Genomic DNA, 17,418 nt, shown 5'->3' with positions numbered 1-17,418 from the left:
AATTTAAGCCCCATATTACCATGGTCAGTAAATAAATCCGGTTTGAGGGGTGTTTTGGGGAATAGTGGACCCCCAGAAACTTTGTCCCACATTTGGATATCCGATTTGTATTCTACTCGCTTATACCGTTTATTTGAGTCCTATATTGCCATGGTCTTTAAATATACCCGATTGAGGGGAGTTTTGGGAAATGGGGAGAAGTTCATACATAGCATGATACTTCACAAATGTTGCCAAAATAAGGAGGGGAACCAACGCTGGAGGCTACGCTAGCGCAGAGCTAAGCATGAGGTACGCCTATAATGCTGAACGCTTGGGCTCACATTTTGGCGAGAACACCAGAAAAAGAATTTTCAGCTAATGCTGGCGAAATTTGTGAAGACTAAAACATGTAAAAACCTCTCCCTGAAGAGGTGTCGCACTGCGGCACGCCATTCGGACTTGGTTTTAAAAAGGAGGCTCTTATCAGTGAGCTTAAAACTTGACACCTTTCATTGAAATGTGAGAAGTTTGCCCTTGTTCCTTAATCGAATGTTCATGGTCAAATTTGCAATTTGCAAAAACTGCTGAAAATTTTTATACCCACCACCATAGGATGGAGGTATACTAATCTAGTCATTCTGTTTGTAACACCTCGAAATTTTCGTCTTAGACCCCATAAAGTATATAGATTCTTGATCGTCTCGACGATCTGAATCGATCTAGCCATGTCCATCCGTCCGTCCGTCTGTCGAATTCACGATAGCAGTTGAAAGCGTAAAGCTAGCCCTTTGAAATTTTGCACAGATACTTAATATTGATGTAAGTCGTTGGGAATTGCAAAAGGGCCATATCCGTTCCGATTTAGATGTAGATCCCATATAAAGCGATCACCCGATTTTACATCTTGAGCCCCTAGAAGCATCAATCCCATCTGGCTGAAACTTTGCATGTAGTGTTATGTAATGACTTCCAACAATTTTGCCAAGTACGGTTCAAATCCCATATAAACCGATCTCCCGATTTGACTTCTTCAGTCCCTGGAAGCCGCAATTTTTCTCTGCTTTGGCTGAAATTTTTCATGTAGTGTTCTGTTATTACTTCCAAGAACTTTGCCAAGTGCGGTCCGAATCGGTATATAACCTAATATAGCTACCATATAAACCGATCTCTCGATTCGACTTCTTGAGCCCCTGGAAGTAGCAATTTTTGTTCGCCTTCTAAGAGATATACTTGAGGAAGCTCTACGTGCAGCCACAAAATGGGCTACCAAAAGTGGTCTAGCTATAAATCCGTGCAAGACAGAAGTAGTTTTTTTCAGCAGGAGAAACAAGTTGCCAGCAGTGGAACCTGTCTCCTTGAGTGGAGAGAATGTTCCATTTACTCATCTGTTCGCTAATGTCCGTCCGTCTGTTGAAATAATGAAAGCGATCGAATGAATATAAATATAAGCTCGAAATGTTGCAGACACTTCATACTCGCAGTGATGTAAGTCGTTGGGGATTGCAAATTGGAAAAATTGGCTACAAATCGATTGGATATAGCTCCCATATAAGATGGTACTACGATTTCATTACTTTATCCGATTTGGTTAAAATTTGGAGTGTGAAGCCTACATACGTCTGCAAATAGATATATCCACTCTGATTTGACTTCCAGGACCCGTAGAAGTTCAATGATGAAGAACCGGCTCATGCCGACCTCACAAATCCAGCATGAGTGAAGAGATAACCACAGCTAAAAAAAAAACAATTTTTTCGTGTCGAAAATCCATGGGTCGGAGGCCACCGTAACGCAGAGGTTAGCAGTCCACCTATGACGCTGAACGCCTGGGTTCGAATCCTGGCGAGACTATCAGAAAAAATGTTCAGCGTTGGTTTTCCCCTCCTTATGCTGGCAACATTTGTCAGTTACTATGCCTTGTAAAACTTCTCTCCAAAGAGGTGTCGCACTGCGGCACGCCGTTCGGACTCGGCTATAAAAAGGAGGCCCCCTATCATTGAGCTTAAACTTAAATCGGACTGCACTCATTGATATGTGATAAGTTTGCCCCCGATCCTTAGTGGAATGTTCATGGGCAAAATTTGCAGTCCATGGGTCAAGGTTTCCTCTTGTTAAAAAGCCTTTAAAAAAATTAAGCAATATTTTCCAAAATGCCTTCCCAATTACCCAAGTTCGCACACAAGCCTTTATCCATGAGTTAGAAATTATTAAACCACAAATGTGAAATAGCATTATTATATGGAAATTAATCATTGTCTATTTAAATTCGTCATCGGTAGATGCTTAAATGTCACAATTCAAAAAAAACTAAAAAGCAGAAAATTAAACGCAAATGAATACCAAATTTTGCAAATTTGTATCACGGTCATCCACAAAACGTGACTTCTAAGTAACAAGCATTGGTCGCAGAAAGAGGTTATTTACATGGCCACTATCTCATCATATGGCAATTAGACGTCAATGCAAACAGATGGGACAGACATAGAATCATGAAAATCAATTGTCTGATTCGAAAATTACTACAAATTGTTTGAAACCAAGAAAAAAACTTTAAATTGCAAAAAAGAAAAAAAACTATTTAAATTGTTCCACGATGCACAGTGAAAAAAAGGAAAGAAAAAATAGCAATAAACTGGAAAAAAAGGAGTTAAAACAAAAATTGGAAAATAATTTTTTAATAACTTTAAGGAATTTCTTATGAAAAATTGTGCAACACAATTTGTAAATTTTTACAAGTAAGAGCGTGCTAAGTTGCGCCGGGCCGAATCTTATATACCCTCCACCATGGATCGCATTTGTCGAGTTCTAGGCGCGGTATCTCTTTTTAGGCAATCAAAGAATATCGAATAAGAACTGTTATGCTATTGAAGCTATATCAAGATATAGCTCGATAAATGAATGCTGCACATTGTAGAAGTCATTGTGCAATATTTCAGTTCATTCGGATAAGAACTGCGCCTTGTAGGGGGTTCAAGAAGCAAAATCGGGAGATTGGTTTATATGGGAGCTGTATCAAGCTATTGATCGATTCAGATCATATTAGACACGTATGTTGAAGATCATGAGAGAAGCCTTTGTACAAAATTTCTGCCAAATCGGATAAGAATTACGCCCTCTATAGGCTTAAGAAGTATAGATCCCAGATCGCTTTATATGGTAGCTATATTAGTTTATACAGCGATTTGCGCCATACTTAGCACAGTTATTGTAAGTCATAACAAAACACCTCATGCAAAATTTCAGCCAAATCGGATGAGAATTGGCTCAAGAAGTCAAAATCCAAGATCGGTTTATATGACAGCTATACCAGATTTTAAACCGCTTTGAATCATACTTAACACAGTTGTTGGAAGTCACGCCAAAACACTACGTGCAAAATTTCAGTCAATTTGGACGAGAATTACGCCCTCTAGAGGCTCAAGAAGTCAAGACCCAAGATCGGTTTATATGGCAGCTATATCAAAACATGGACCGATTTGAACCATACTTAGCGCAGTTGTTGGAAGTGATATTAAAAACACCAAGTGCAAAGTTTCAGTCAAATCGGACGAGAATTGCGCCCTTTAGAGGCTCAAGAAGTCAAGATCTAGGATGTTCAAGATGACAGCTATACGAGATAATGAACCGATTTGAATCACACTTAACACAGTTGTTGGAAGTCAAATCGGATGAGAATTGCGCCCTCTAGAGGCTCAAGAAGTCAAGACCCAAGATCCCAACCGGCCTACACTAATAAAAAGTATTTGTGCAAAATTTTAAGCGGCTAGCTTTGCTCTTTCGAAAGATTGCGTGCTTTCGACAGACAGACGGATGGACAGACGACTTAAAATGACATGACGATCAAGAATATATATACTTTATGGGGTCTCAAACGCATCATATTTCGAGGTGTTACAAACAGAATGACGAAATTAGTATACCCCATCCTATGGTGGAGGGTATAAAAATAAAAGTTCCCCAAATTTTATATAGATCTTGTCCAATTCGGTAGCGTGCCCTTGTCTAATTTGGTAGCGTGCTTATATTGCTAGTGCGACGTTTGTGAGTTTGATTCCCACCAATGGTTTTGGCATGTCACTACTCTGATATCACAATGGACAAAAATTATCTAAGTGAGTACTCGTATTTACTCGGCGGCCACTATAAACCAATATAAGGCGAGAATATATATATTCCCAGAGAAAATAACATTTTTTTAATTTTTTTCGCTTCAGAGCTGTCAACAACAACTAACACCTATTTATATTTATTTTTTTTTTTTAATGTCATCCCACTGTGCCATCAGTTCCCCTCAACCTAGAGTTCATTAGTCTAGGCCATAAATCAAGCATTCATACAACATTGAATTCTTATTTTCTCAACTCAAAAGGAAGACTTAATTCGTGGTCACAGATGTGAGTTGCTGTGACGATGAACAAACTTCAAGTCTATTTAAAAAAAAATCGATATCCCCAAGTAAAATTCAATCAGCGGTGCAAAACGAAAAGAAAAAAATTGTAATCAATATGCACGAAAATCCATTAAAGCATGAATGAACAACGCCGCTTAACGTTCACTCTGAAATACCAATGAAATGTTAAGTGCGGAGTTTGGCGTGTAGTTCATCATTATTCGCACGAAAATGCCGTCAACATGTTTTCTGTGCTATTCTGTTCGATGGGCAGTGTGACTGGCGTGTATTATTTACAAATTAAAAGGAATAATGAGTGCAAAATATCTACATCTTCAACGTTTTACCCTAGATTCTCTTCCCCGCTCCCCCATACTCTAAGGCAAGAGGAAATTTCACAAAAGCTACAGCCCCTTAGAAGATTCCGATGAGGCATCCTACGAGCTGGAATTGTTTCACATGGAGCTGGAGCAGCAGCAGTGTGGTAGTATGGCATTTTCTTGTAATTTTCTTTTCTCCAATGAATTGAGAATTGTAATAAAAATTCAAGAGCATACATCTGTTGTTTGATGTACTTGTTCTCTTTCTTTATTTTCTTGACTGATTTCAAGGGAAAATTCAAACGAAAGCTGTGATTGCAAAGAACTTTTAAATAAGAAAAATTTCAATAACAATGAAAATGGATTTCATCATATAAATGAAGTCAACTGACGGACGAAAATCTTGATAGTAAGAAGTTAAAGTATGAGTATTAAGCAAGCAAATTTTTTCAACAACAACAACTATTTATTAAGAATAAGAAAAATTACCGCAAGTCAAACAGAAAAAAAATAAATAAAATTCGGTTTCAATCACGAAATTATTTGATCGAATTAATTTTTTAATTGAAACTGTTTCAATCACGAAAATGATAATACTAATTAATTTGAAAAAGGTGACTGAAATAATTTTCAATTAAGAAAATGATTGAAAATTATTGAAATTTCACAGTAAAAAAATTATTGATTTTTTTTTTTAAATTACAGGTAATTTTTTTAACTGATGCAATTAAAAAAGTGATTGAATCAATCAAATTTTTGAATAGAAAATTGACAAAATTTTAATCACGTTCGTAATTGCAATTAATATTTTAATTAAAAACATTTTTATTTTCAATTAAATTCAATTCAATAGTTGAAAAATTTTCGCGATATTTTTTTTTGTGCGTATAACGTTTTGCTTCAACATATCAAACGTAAGCCATAAACATAACATTATTGAACGAAACTAAATTAGTTTGTTGTAAATCTTTTAGAATCTTCGCTGTAAAAAAGGACCTTTCTTCTGTTGTAAAACCAAAAACTCTTTAAAAGCAAAAGTGTTGCGAAAGCCGCAAACGATTATTCGTTTACCGGACCAATAACGTTTCTCTTGTGTCTCTCCTACTAGAGACAAAGGGTGAATATTTGAGCATATAGGCTAGTGAAGGGCAAAATATACTCACACTATTGCAAAATATACTCACAAGGTGCACGTACACAAAAAAATAACCCAAAGCTAGCCCATGAGCTTGCACATAATTGCGATAGTGTGCTCGTAACTGGTAAAGACAAACTCGCAAACAGTCGGTATGTTAAGCAGCTCGGTCGAGTGCGGATGGTAAACTAGAAAAATAAAAATTCTTAAAAGTTTCATGCAAAAATGCCAATGACAAAAATCATTAGAGCAGCAGAAAGCACAAGAAGAATTTATGAGGCATATACATTGTTTAGTTATATTTACGCGATAAAGAAAAATCCACCCAAAGTAGATATAAAATAGGCTTGTAAATAATGGTATTGTGCCCTAATCTCTGGTATAGACACATTGTCACACACAACATTTTTTCCTTTTTTGTTTTGACTGAGCAAATAGCAGTGTATATATCGAGCAGCTCGGACGAGTGCGGAAGGTAAACTCGGAAAGGGATAATTGCTAAAGCGAGCTAAGTTCGGCCGGGCCGTATCTTATATACCCTCCACCATGGATCACATTTGTCGAGTTCTTCTCTCGATATCTCTTTTTAGGCAAACAAAGAATTGCTATGCTATTAGATAAATATCAAGTTATGGGCCGATTCGGATCATAATTAAGCTGAATTTTGGAGACCCTAGTAGAAGTCATTGAGTAAAATTTCAGCCAATTTGAATAAAAATTAAGCCCTTTATGGGCTCAAGAAATAAAATAGGGAGATCTATTCATATATATCAGACTAAAGACCGCTTCAGACCATATTTCACATGTATGTTGAAAATCATGGGAGAAGCCGTTGTACTAAATTTCAGCCAAATCGAATAATAATTTCGCCCTCTAGAAGCTAAAGAAGTCAAGATCCCAGATCGGTTTATATGGTAGCTATATCAGGTTATGAACTGATTTGAACCATATTTGGCACAGTTATTGAAAGTCATAACAAAACGCGTCATGCAAAATTTTAGCCAAATCGGATAAGAATTGTGCTCTCTAGTGGCTCAAAAAGTCATGATTCAAGATCGGTTTATATGGCAGCTACATCAGGTAATTTACCGATTTCAACCATACTTAGCGCAGTTGTTGGAAGACAAAATAAAACACGTCGTGCAAAATTTAAGCCAAATCGGATAAGAATTGCGCCCTTGAATTGATCTTGAATCATAAGAAATTATGATTCAAGATCGGTTTATATGGCGGCAATATCAGGTTATGGGCCGATTTGAACCATTCTTAACACAGTTGTTTGAAACCATTACAAAATACCTCATGCAAAATTTTAGCCAAATCGGATAAGAACTGCGCCCTCTAGTGGCTGAAGAAGTCAAGATCCAAGATCGGTTTATATGGCAGCTCTATCGAAACCGATATGGACCAATATGGCCCATTTACAATCTCAACCGACCTACACTTATAAGAAGTATTTGTGCAAACTTTCAATAGGATAACTTTACTCCTCGAAAGTTAGCGTGCTTTCGACAGACAGACGGACGGACGGACATGGCTAGATCGACTTAAAATGTCATGACGATCAAGAGTATATATACTTCATGGGGTCTTAGACGAATATTTCGAGGAGTTACAAACAAAATGACGAAATTAGTATACCCCCATGCTATGGTGGAGGGTATCAAAACTGGTTGAAACCGCAAATAACATGTTCTATGTATTAAGAGTGAAAGGTATTGTCAGGGTAAACACATTTATAGTTGTCACAAATTCTTGAAAGAATTTATCTCAAAAACATGAACTTTTATCATAAACAAAGTCCAACGTTTTTCAGCAAAGAAGTTTACTTGGCAAAAATTCTCTTTATGTCAAACGAATTATTTTTATGCGAGTATATAAAAAAAATAGAATAGGACCCAAAATTGAGCTCCGGGGCACCCACCGAATAACAGACAAAGAACTAGGCACAGATGACTTCGAAACCACGGATTGGATACGATCGGAGAGATGTCATGATAAAACGAACAGACGGAGACGAGAAATGAAACAGGTATCTTACCTTTCCCGCCAACATAGTGTGATCGACAGTATCGAAAGCTTTAAATGGTCAAGGAGAACAACAAGGTTCAATTCGTCATACCCAAGTTATTTCAACTATCAGGACATCTGCTAGAGCACTTATATTGCCAAGCCCGGAACCGAAATCTGACTGGTTTTGATATAAAAGAGAGTTTTCATTTATACACCATAACATCTGACTATACCTTATCTCTTCGAAAAATTTGGACAGAAAACACAGAATGTAAATGAGCCGTAACTCCCTGCAATTCTTGGGTAATGGCACAACTTTAGTGTACTTTTGTGGTACTGAAAATGACCCTCTAGTCAAAATACTGTTTAAAATGTAGGTCATGTGTGGGAGAATATATGGTAACAGTGCCCTAAGAAATGTTGGTTCAATGACATCGAATCCAACTGTGTTAGATTTTACCATTGAGAAGCCAAATTGCATTGTTCTACCGAGAGATCGCATTGTTCTACCCGAGAATTCAAAACCTTTACTATGACGATCCCCGAGAGACGGATCAAAACCATAGAAGCCCGTCTACATCCACATCGGTGGATGGCCGTCCATGTCTTCTTCGAACCGATGGTAGACGTGAAACGTCTAAGCAAGTAGTTGATTATGGCAGATTTTAACAAATTGTTGACACGGACTCGTTCATGATTTCTACAGGCCGACGGACGCGGCTAGAACGTCAGACAGAATATGAATAAAGAAGAATAGTTTGCTGTTGACCAAAAATCTACCATTACACGAAAACACAAGCATTCGGAAAAAGTACAGCTAATAGACAGGGTTGTCGAGCGTGGTTAATGTGGTAATTGTAGCATAGAGGCGTTTTCGCAATTAATACGATTCAAATACAATATACCAACGCACGGCCCTTGAAGCCGTCACACCTAATATGGTTGAAAAGTCTTCTAACCAAATATGAAGCGCGTCCCATAGTGATAGGTGTATGTTGCTATCTCTGGTCATCCTTTTCCATTCGCAAAGAAAATCTCCGAACAAGAATAAATATACTTTATAGGGTTTCAGAGCGATATATAGAGGTGTTACAAAAGGAATGGAAAAGGAGCAAATTTCTCACATATTGCATGAGTGCTGTTCGATTCAAGCTCAAGTTCAATGATAAGGTCCCTCCTTTTTATATACGAATCCAAACGGGGTGGCGCAATACGACACCTCTTTGGGAAAAAGTATTAGGAGGGGTTAACCAGCACTGAACTTTTTTCTAATGTTCTCGCTAAGATTCGAAGCCAGGCGTTCAGCGTTATAAGCGGTTATAGTAACCCCGCGCCACGATGGTCATATTTTAAGGAGTTAAATACTGAAAATTAAAAAAAATTCTGCCACATTTTCAGGTACGTACATATTTTTAAAGAGCTCAAATGTCTAATCTACTTATAAATTTATTTTCACTTATGCTGATTCTAACTCATAACTCCTCTAAGGTCCTTACTCCTTTACAGAAAAATACTTATTTGGCATCCACTAATCGGATATCAATACAATACACCAATCGATAACAAAAAGAAGTGAACTTTTTTGTCATCGTACATGAAGTTCCTATTAACTCTCATTCTAAAGTTTCCCATTCATGCAAATGCTCCATTTCAATCTGAGGATATTGTTATGAACTTTTGTATACTCCTAAAGTCATTTGCGGCATTGTTTGGATTGCTAAAGTGTTCGTTACACATCCATTTCCGCAGTGGAGAGTCTACAGCAATGAGTGCAAATAGGTGTCGTATGTCATAAAGTAATACAACAAAACAATCACAAAACATAATAGAATGAAAGCGATATGAGGTGTAAGGGGGCAATACTCATGGTATAGCATGGTAGCTATATGTGTTTGACGATTCTTTGTTGGTTCTAGAATACATGGAGGCGCTTAATTTAAAAAGGAAATTACATTTTCCTGTGAACAATAATCGAGAGAAAGTCAAAAAAAAGGAAAAAACAGCATATATTTCAGTTTTAACCCTCTAAAGAGGTGTTTAAATATATATTTATAGATTAATAACAACACCTTTAAGTTAGTCTTATATTTATACAAATTTGAAGTTAAATTATAATAATAACAAAGGAAACTTATGACCATTATGTATTATCCCAATAACATAAAATTTTTTGTATTAATGGCCTTACAAAAATTTTTATTTATGCATTTGGAAAAATGTTGCATACTTTAAGGGTTTGCTAAAAAGTTTCTAACAACAAATTCAAATCTATAGCTTTATTCACCTTCAAATAAAAATGTCTGTTCATGAACCAGTAGCAATGACCTATGTGGTACTTAATAATATCTGTCACCACTCACTAAACGGGTTAATTATATAAAGGGGCTTGTCTTCAGCCGTATCATCACAAACAGGTTCTTATCAATATTAATTTATTTTACTATTTTTTTTTCTCATCGTATTGTGTTAGCATGGGTAATTTAGTTTTCCAGCAAAAGATTCTCCCATTTACTAAGAAAAAAGAAGCAGATAGACTTTGTGACACAAGTATTGCATAATTTCATACATACATAGATAAATAAGAAGTGTTGTCACGTACGTACCTTAGGGTGGGCCGAATTTTAGTTCATAACATTTTTAAGCCAAACATTTTGTTTATCCGGGTGCGATATACCCAACAGCATAAGTTAAGGCTGTACTAACTTCTTCATTCTGTTTGTAACATCGATCTGTGGTCCTACGATGTATAATCTCTATCCGTCCATCTGTCGAAAGCATGTTAACTTTGAACAAGTAAAGCTAGGCGGTCGAAATTTTGCATAAATACTTCTTCTTAGTATAGGACTTATAGTATAGGTTTTGATATAGCCGCCATTTAACTTCTTAAGTACATGAAGTCCAAGTTTTAGCTGACTTGAATAAAATTTAGCATGATGTGTTCTGTTATGACTTTCAATTGACCACCGGAGGCCGCAATTCCTATTTGATTTGGCTAAAACAGATACAAAAACAGCTCACTGAACGAATTGAACTAGTGAACAAATGTAATGAGCTATTTCCGTGAAAAAGCCATTCAATAAAGAATTTTGCCTTACACTAATTAATTTTACAGTGCTTGTAGAGCTAATGTGTCAAACCGTGAGAGAGACTGGCCGGTGAATTAAATGTCACAAAAACTGTTCACTCAACGAACTGAACTGGTGAACTAACTTAACAAGCTAAATGAACCAGATTGCCTAGCACTGCTTGGTTTTGGGGTGTCTTTCAAATCTATTATTCCACCAGTGAAGTATTCTTCAAGCGCTTTGTAATTTTGATGAGACTTTTAAACAGTTATCAATACCCAAAGAAGTGGGAAACCCCTGCCATGATCATCCAATGTATTTGAAGAAATCCGCTGGCAATTATGCGTTTTCAACTGCTAAATCCAATTTTTTCTACTAATATCCTTTTCAAGAACGGGGATAACTCTCTAATATCATAGAGTACACCATCTAAACAAGTGACACTTGATTACTAGAGGGCGCAGTTCTAATCCGATTTCTCTAAAATAAAGGAGACAAAAACAGTTCACTGACGGAATTGAACTAACTGAACGAAGACGTTTAGTGAATGAATAAATAAAGGAGACAAAAACAGTTCACTGACGGAATTGTACTAGTGAACTAACTGAAAGAACACGTTTAGTGAATGGCCATTTTATATTACCAGCTGAGCTGAAATCAGTACGAAAAGGAAAGAATCACTCCGAAGGTTTCAGACAACGGGACATCTTATCGTGTGATTTCTTTAATATCCTGATGGAGAAGATTATACGAGATGCAGATGTGAATAAATATGACACACCACTCACAAGAGAACACATGCTACTCGCCTATGCTGACGACATCGAAATCATAACTCGGTCAATGGCAGTAGTAACTGCAGCCTTTGAAGGAATCAAAAGAGAATCAGTGAAAATGGATCTGGCAGTAAATGGAGATAAGACAAAATGGATGGTATCAACATCTAAAACGGCGTGTTAAACCGAGCAGATAAAGAAAATGGAGAAAGTTGGGAACCACAGCGATAATCAGCAACGTGATCTACCTTGGCACCGCCGTAACCGAAACGAATGACACCAGTTTTCTAATAAGGCGCCGAATAATACTGGCAAACAGATGCTACTTAAGTACGCTGTTTAGATACAAAGTCACCTCTCGACAGACGAAGATTCTACTATACAAGGCACGGATACTACCCATGTTGTTATATGGTTCCAAGGCATGGGTACTTATGAAAGCAGACGAGGCAGTGCTTAGAGTGTTTGTGAGAAAGATTCTTCGTAAAATTTATGAACCAGTTTGCATTAATGCAGAATACAGGCGGTGTATGAATCATGAGCTACATGACGTTGATATCATAGTTACACCTACCAACATACGGTTGCGATGGCTAGGTCATGTTGCCAGAGTGGATGAAGAAGCTCCAGCAAAGAAGTCTTTTGAAGGCAAACACAGTGGTACACGCAAACCGGGGAAACTAAAAGCCCGATGGAAAGATCATGTGGTGGAAGACACCTCGAAACTTGTTGTCAGAGATTTTAGAATGAGCGCAGAGGATCGAGGCGCTTGGAACGCTTTTCTACGTTCGGCTAATGGAATAAATGTTCTGTCATAGTCAAGTAAAGTAAGTTAAGCTGAAATGTAAAACGGCGAAAGAGCCGCTATGGTGCTTATAGCTAATACCGGAGACAGCGGTTGGCGGATAGCTGGACGACCTAAAGGCTTGCGCAGAATCCACTCACAAAAGTGCCTTACATATAGATGCCATCTAGAGAGTTATGCCCTCGTGGACTCCCCAATCAGATGAGCCTCGACCTTGGCGCGTTGAAATATGATTTTGACAACGGATTTTGATTGTTGCTTCGAGCTGACAGCTGTGGCATTCTACTATCTGACATACACAAAATTAATTTCAGACTAATACCACCCCCGCTAAAGCCCTGGCAGGTCTTACAGAACACTTTGTATCATTATTTGTAGCCATTATTTTGCCAATGAGGTACTGTTGATACGATACCCAGATTAATCCCAAACTGACGCTGAACATATGTACTCATGAGGTCTTGTGTCAAACTTCGGAAGGACCATTGTGCATGCAAAGGGACCCTTGGGATCAACATAAAGGGTGTTAACATTTTTAGACACAGTTTACGGGTCTAAGTTGAGACCCAATCGCACTGGAGAAACCAACCAAAACACCAGCAAGGGAGATGGAATCGATGTTTGGAAGAAGATCGAAAATACATCAAACACCGTTAGAATCTCTAAGAGACCTGGGCAGGGCCCTGTGTCGAGATAGAGAGAGAAAGATAAGAAACATGGCGTTAGACTCTACGTCAGCAGATAATAACGCAGAAGCATGCAAGAGCAGGATTAGTTCTCCAAGACAGGAGTTCAACTTGATGCATCTACCAAAAAAAAAAACGCTAGGAAATGTAAAAAAGTCCTTTGTCAAATGCGATTGGCCTTAGACAGGTAGAAAAATATCTGCAGGGATGCCCATAATTATGTGTCAGAGATAGGAGGCAGAAAAAGCAAAGTAGGTCGAACACAGCAGAGACCCCCACGTCATCAAAGAACATGTCAACCCCATTCGGCGTTGCAAAATAAGTAGCACGCGCCACGTCCAGTTGAGGAGAACCCCGGCAAAATGAAGATGGATCAAGTTGTAGAACTGAAATGAGCAACGAGAAAGGCCGAGAGAAAGAATCAAAGACATCGAAGAGGACCCCGCGGCGAAAACCACGAGCACGGAAAACTATGCAACGAACGGATGCCGTTGTAATAAAGCCGAAAGAAGGACCACCAGCACGGAAAACTATGCAACGAACGGATGCCGTTGTAATAAAGCCAAAAGAAGGACACAGCTATTCAGAAACAGAAGAACCAACTGCTTCGCTCAGAAGACCCACCTGGGTAACAAACTGTGGGTTTTTAGCCGGTACCGTTGATAACAATGAAGCCTGGCACGCGACCCCTCAAATGCGTAAAGCATATTCCCATCCTGATGAATTATCGCGGACATCCCATTGTGGAGGAGGGAACTACACTTACATCATTGAGTGCTGCTGGGAAAGACCTTCCTTTTTTGCGGCTTCGGAGTTTGTTTCTGTATTTAATTAAAATTACCAAAATGCCAGCTATCAGAGAATGGTCTATCGATTTAAATGAAATTTTAAAAGTATTTGGAAGAAGAGTTTGAATTTAATATAAAAATTGGACATGTAGACCTATTGAAACAATATGGGACTCCAAAGAAAGGCTTTTGAGAGTATGGTACGAATCTGATATTTACATAGGGGCCCAAAAATTTGATCCCCATCCGAATGCGTTCACCAAAAAAGATCCCTACAGCACGTAGGTCGATTGGGACTCAAACGAAATGTCTTTGAGTTAAGAGGACACCAGAGGAGCCACCCGACACAAAAACATTGCAAATAGACATTTGGGTTGCTCCATATTATTTGATTAAGTGAAGAAACTTTGGAAAGTACTGAAAGATCGAGCTACATAGACGGATCAAAGCTACATTGAGTACCCAGGGACTGAAAACTTTTTTTGACTGCCTGATCTTAGTGCGGTCCTGCAGGCGGAGATCCGGGCGATCACAGAATGCTTGAGGTGGTGTAATGCTAACGCGAGGACGTCGAGTCTGCACATCTTTATGGACAGTAAAATGACCAGTAGGGCATTAACGATAAGGACAGCAAGGTCACGAAGAAGACTAACGCTTTCTCTGGGGATGGCACATTACGCATCGTTTAGGTGCCGGGCCATAACGGAGTAAGGGGAATTACAGGGCAGATGATTAGGCGGTGAAGACCAGAGGACTGCCGTCAATAAACTTGGTTAACCGGTTGGTTGCCGAAGCCTTTCGGGTCGACGCAGTCCGAGTTAAGGGAGTGGGAGACGAATACGCATGTTACACTGTGGAACAGCGAAACAGTCGATAGGACGGCGGAAATAATCCTATGGGGAGATCCGGATCTTGAGAAGACAAGGCTATTTCTGGAAGGAAGTAAGCAGGAGGTCATTACATCTTTCGGTATCATGACAGGCCACATAGGACTACGAGCTCATATATGCAAAATTGGTGCGGCAAGTGTAGCGTATGCGGGGAAGATGATGAGACGTTGGAGCATTTCCTATATCTTTACCCGGCTTTCACGTCTAACAGATACCGGCACTAAGGTGGTGACACAATACCAGACATGAACCAACTTAGGGGCGTGGTATGGAAAACAATTAGGTAGCACGGAAATGCTGACTTGGATTTTCTTTTTCGAGGTTACTTTTTAGCATTAGAGCGCACAACCAGCAGATTACTGGGTTAGGCGTATGTCCATCCGCACCCTCTTTTCAACCGAATCTAACCTACTGTTAGTGTGCCTGAGAGTTGCTAATCTGATTTTTTGGAGTTTTAATGTTTAAACTGGCAATGGTAACGATCCAGCCTAATAAACCTCTCAGCGCCTATCAATGTCTGATATCGCTACGAGTTTGCATTAAAAGAACTCACTTATTTCATTAGCTTCCGGATAAACTGGCAGGCAGGCAAACAAACTGCAAACAAGTGCCTTTAGCTTAAACAAGAAGCAGCAGCAACAACAACAATTTGATAAATACCGGATAGATTAAAAAAAAAAAACAAAAAAACATTCATCTATATACCCATCCCAGTTGGTGGATGTTCATTGACGTCGCCCAAAGTACTCGGATTCTCAACATAACGCACATTATTCACATCACTTGCATTATCATTGTCAGTAAGTCATTCAACTATTCAGAGCGTTCGCCCGTCCGTCTGTTCACCCGTTCGTCTGATGCCATCCGTGTGATTGAATTCAAAGCTCACCGCTCGCTACCATCGCCATCACCATCGTCATCATAATCATTTTACGCTCAGCGAGTCTATTGGCTCGAGTATCCGCAGTTAAATCACGTACTTGTTATGCGTTTAGGCTACCCCATTGATTATGCCATTCTACGGTGATTATGGGTATGGGTATAACATTCACATCTGTTTTGCAAGGTATGAGAATGCTTGATGACTTGTTAGTCAGTGCCCCCCCATGCTGGCATGCTGCTGATCGAGGTATCTTGTTAGTGAGCCTCCAAGTTCTCGGCGTGTTAATTTGCAGCTGTCTTAAGGGGTCGATTGATAATTTTGCAGTACAAGTATGAAACACTTCAATGTACTTTGCTATACTACATAACTTTGGTACAAAATTTATATGATTTCAAAAAAAAAAAAAAATCGTTACCTTAACACTGAAAATAATTGAGCGAACAAGGAAAATTCGAAACCTTAGAAATCATGGTAACACCGAAATAAAATGTTTAGATGCTATAATTAAAATAAATGTTGGTTTTTTGTTTCAAATACTTCTTTTGTTCCTACAAACGCTGATATATGTTAATAACAATAGCATATTTTTTGTTTTGTACTTACGATTAAGAAGTTAGAAAAATGCAAACTTACCTAAAATTGAGAAAAAAAAATAAATTATTAAAATGATAAAAAATATATAAAATATCTATTTTATAACAATTAAAAGCGTGCCAAGTTCGAACTGGCCGAATCTTATATACCCTCCACCATGGATTGCACGTGTCAAATTCCTTACCCGGTATCTCTTTATAGTCAAACAGAAGACTATGGATAAGAGTTGTTATGCTACTGAAGCTATGTTAGGTTATAACCCTTTTCGGGCCATACTTGGCTTGGATGTTTAAGACAATAGTATATGCCACTGTGCAAAATTCCAATTCGGAAAAGAATTGCGCACTCGAGGGACTTAATAAGTAAAATGGGGAGATCGGTTTATATGGGAGCTATTTCGGGTTATGGACCGATTCAGACCATATTTGGCGCGTTTGTTAGTGGTCATGAATACAGTGACTGTGCCAAATTTCTGCAAAGTCGGATAAGAATTACGTCCTCTAGAGGTTCAAGAAGTAAAATCGGGAGATCTGTTTATATAGGAGCTGTATCAGGTTTAAGACCGATTCGAACCATACTTGGTACATCGAGTAGGAGATGACGTGGTACAGCATTTCAGCTAAATACAATAAGAAATGCACCCTATAGAGGCTCAATACCTACGGTGAAAATTTCATAATTTTTGAACCTTTTGAACATTTACCATATTCAAGAAGGCTACGTAAGAGTCTAAGACAAATTATTGTACCAAACTGGACGGTTAAAAAATTCACCTTTTAACGGCCTAAGGGCAGCTATATCCAAACATATACCGATCTAAACCATATTGAACAAAAATATCGACGAGCCTAACACAATTCGCTATAACAAATTTGAGCGAAATCGGACAATAAATAGGCCTGATATTGGCTCAACAGCTTAAATTGAAAGATCGGTCTAAATGGCTGTTAAATTGAAATATAGATCGATCTTAACCACACTCGGTACGAATGTCGAGGGGCCTAACGCAACTCATTGTGCCTAATTTCAGCAAAATCGGTTAGTAAATACACCTTTTATGAGCCTAAAACCATAAAACAGGAGATCAGTAT

The 17,418-nt window shown here is 38.4% G+C and overlaps 1 protein-coding gene across 4 annotated transcripts in view; it reads right to left on the bottom strand.

Annotated features, from left to right (window-relative positions):
* Positions 1 to 17,418, bottom strand: part of LOC106090166 (tyrosine-protein phosphatase non-receptor type 9) — a 365,847-nt gene that overhangs the window by 200,023 nt on the left and 148,406 nt on the right. Inside the window, exon 1 of one of the 4 annotated variants that reach the window (XM_059368243.1) lies at positions 5,877 to 5,956. The exons of the other annotated variants lie outside the window; for them this stretch is intronic. The gene's annotated coding sequence lies outside the window, so the exon portion shown is untranslated. Of the gene's footprint in view, positions 1 to 5,876; positions 5,957 to 17,418 lie in introns of those variants that run through there. 4 annotated transcript variants of the gene reach the window in all.

The sequence above is a fragment of the Stomoxys calcitrans genome, chromosome 4, assembly GCF_963082655.1.
Source record: "Stomoxys calcitrans chromosome 4, idStoCalc2.1, whole genome shotgun sequence".
Classification (NCBI taxonomy): Eukaryota; Metazoa; Arthropoda; class Insecta; order Diptera; family Muscidae; genus Stomoxys; species Stomoxys calcitrans.
This window is presented reverse-complemented; position numbering and strand designations above follow the sequence as displayed.